Genomic DNA, 2,951 nt, shown 5'->3' with positions numbered 1-2,951 from the left:
CCACTTTCAATTTTAATTTATGACACGGCATTCCTGAAGGAGTAATACTATTAAGAAATTTGATGGGAAAATTTTCCTTTTCAGCATCATCTGTGGAATCAATGGAATCATCACTCAAATATGTGTGAAAATCTTCATGGAGTATATACAAATTTTCTTCATTTAATTTTTGAACATGCTCATTTTTTGGACAAAGAATTGCACATTTAGATATATGTTTAATATTATCTATAGCAGTGGTTCTCAACCTTGGCTGCACATTAGAATCACCTGGGAATCTTTTTAAAATCCTGATTCCTGGGCCCCGTCCTCTGGAAATTGTTTCTTTGTTATGGGGTGAGGCCACAACATTAGTAACAAAGAAACAGAATTAAAACTTTATTGTCGTGAGCCACTACAGTATTTTGGACAGGTTCAAGCCTTGGACTGATGAGAGGGCACAGTCCTCTCATTGCCACATGCAAGTCCCAGCTTGGAGGGCAGGGCCCTCCCAGCACAATTATAGCCAACATCTGCAGTTGTAAGCTTGAACCTATGGTCCGAACACATGGTCCCATGTGCCTGAGTGATGTAGGCTTGATAGAGTTCAGGTGCATGTAGTTGAGTAGGATTGAAACCCAGGAGAATGTTGTAAACATCTTGGTCACACCCTTATTTGCCTTGTAGCATCTGCAATAAAATAAAGGCATGGCTGTGGGCGTGGTCGCTGTCTCTCAGAGAAGGAGCGTCCCACCAAGACCTGGCTTTCATTCTCTTGTCTGTCTTTTCTAAGCCTTTCAGCCGCCCCACTCAGGTTCACCCTTGGCCGTGCTGGCGTGGTACATTTTATAAAGATATGCCTCCATGCTCCCAGGGTGGGTTTCTGCCTCAAATCCCGCCCTTACAGGAAACAGCTCGGGAAACAGCTTGGGGGAGGGTGCAGCCATTGCCAAGACAACCCCTGCAGGACTGACTTCCTTCCGCTTGTTCGTGGTTCTGGTCGTGATGAACACCACCCAGGGTTTTTATATAAGTAGATTGGATGAGTACCAGCAGTTTATGCTTTTTGAGGAATTGATTCATTTCATTTAAGTTGTCATTTTTTTGTGTGCACATAATTCTTTATACTATTCCCTTTTGTTATTTGGATTGATGCAGTTTTCAGTGTTATCCTTTGATTCAATTGTGATATTGATAATTTTGATCTTTTCTAGCCTTTTTTCTTTCAGCCTCACTAGAGATGTCTGTTAAATTTGTTGGACTTTACAAAGGTTAAAAATTTATTTTAAATTGATTTTTTGTTAACAATGATATTGAGATATGATCTTATATTTTAATGCACTATTTTATTATATATATTATGCACAGAATTGTGTGCATTCTTCTTGCTGTAACTTATTTTACTCTAACTTTTCATGGATTCTGGTTGTTCTGCTAATAACGAATTATTTTAGTTCTATTTCAAAATGTTTTCATTTCCCCTCCTGTCCTGACTGAAAGTTTTAAAAGCTATAAAATTACGGATGACAGTTCTTTCCTTCAACACTTAAAAAATATTGTATCACTTTCTCCTGGTCTCCATCATTTGATATGAATAATAGGCTTTCATTTGATTTGTTGTTCTGCTATAGATAACAACATTACTCTCTGGCTACTTTAGAGATTTGTTTTTTGTATTCAGTTTTCAAAAGTTCAATAATAATGTGTCTTGGCAAGGATTTCTTTGAGTTATCCTGTTTGTGGTTCATCTAGTTTCTTGGAGTAGTAGATTTGTGACTTTGGAAAATTGTAGAAGTTTTCAGCCATTATTTCTTTAAATACATAATCAATCCTCAACTTTGATCAGAATTTTTACTTTTATAAAATTTGTCCTTGAGGATCTGTTAATTTTTAAACTGTATTTTCCGTCTGTTATGTGGATTGGGTGAACTTTATTATTCTGCAATATACAAAGATCTCTTTTTTATTTTGAGTTGTAGGAGTTTCCTTTTTTAAAATATTTTCTGGATATATGAGCCAGGAATTCCTTTATAAGAGTCATTTGGTAATGTCTGCAGACATTTTTGGTTATTACATAGGTGGAAATGCTACTGATATTTGTGGGATATTGTCAAACATATTAAAATGCAAAGGATCATCCCCCACAACAAAGAATTATCTTGTGAGGAGGAACCAAGATGGTGGCATAGGTACACATTTGTACTTGCTGCCTTGCACAACCACATCAAAACTACAACTAAAATACAAAACGGATATCATCCAGAACCATGGGAAGGCTGGCTGAGTGGAAATTCTACAACTAGAAGGAAAGAGAAAAGCGCATTGAAACTGGTAGGAGGTGCAGAGATGTGGAAGTGTGGAGGTACGGAAGCACGAGCTGAAACAGGCTGGCAACTAGGTACCCTGTTATCTTTTTCAATCGGGAGGGAGATACAAGCCCTCAATTGCTCTGAACTCAAGTTCCAGTTGAGACTCTGGGCACCCAGACACATATGGGGAGAAACTGGACTGTCTGGCATTGGGCCAAAATGCAAGGATGGCTTTCACGCAGAGGTGCTTGCAGCAATCATTGTACCTGCACGGGGCCGTGGGACACAGAGACCCCAGGACCTCTCTGAGGCAGAGCAGATTGGCAGCCATTGCAGTTTGCTCTGTTTTGACGATTCCCTGAGACCCCGCCCCACCCAATTGAGAAGCCCACCCAAGATGTGAGCAGAGGCTTTTGCATATGAATGACCTGTTCTTTTGCAATCTAAAACCTAACAAACTGCAGCTGGGTCAAAGAGCGCCAAAGCTTCCAAAAGAAGGCCTAAGGCTCTACAGCAGCCTGCATTGCTTCACAGCTGGGCCTCATATGCGCACCTCCAAATCCCAAACAAAGAGGAGGAATATGCAGATCTCTCTGTAGCTCCTGCTGGTTGGCCTCAGGCAGTGGCTAACTTTGCACCTCCTTGGAGATCCAAGAGCCAGTG

Source organism: Myotis brandtii, unplaced genomic scaffold (genome assembly GCF_000412655.1).
Source record: "Myotis brandtii unplaced genomic scaffold, ASM41265v1 scaffold779, whole genome shotgun sequence".
Lineage (NCBI taxonomy): Eukaryota > Metazoa > Chordata > Mammalia > Chiroptera > Vespertilionidae > Myotis > Myotis brandtii.
This window is presented reverse-complemented; position numbering follows the sequence as displayed.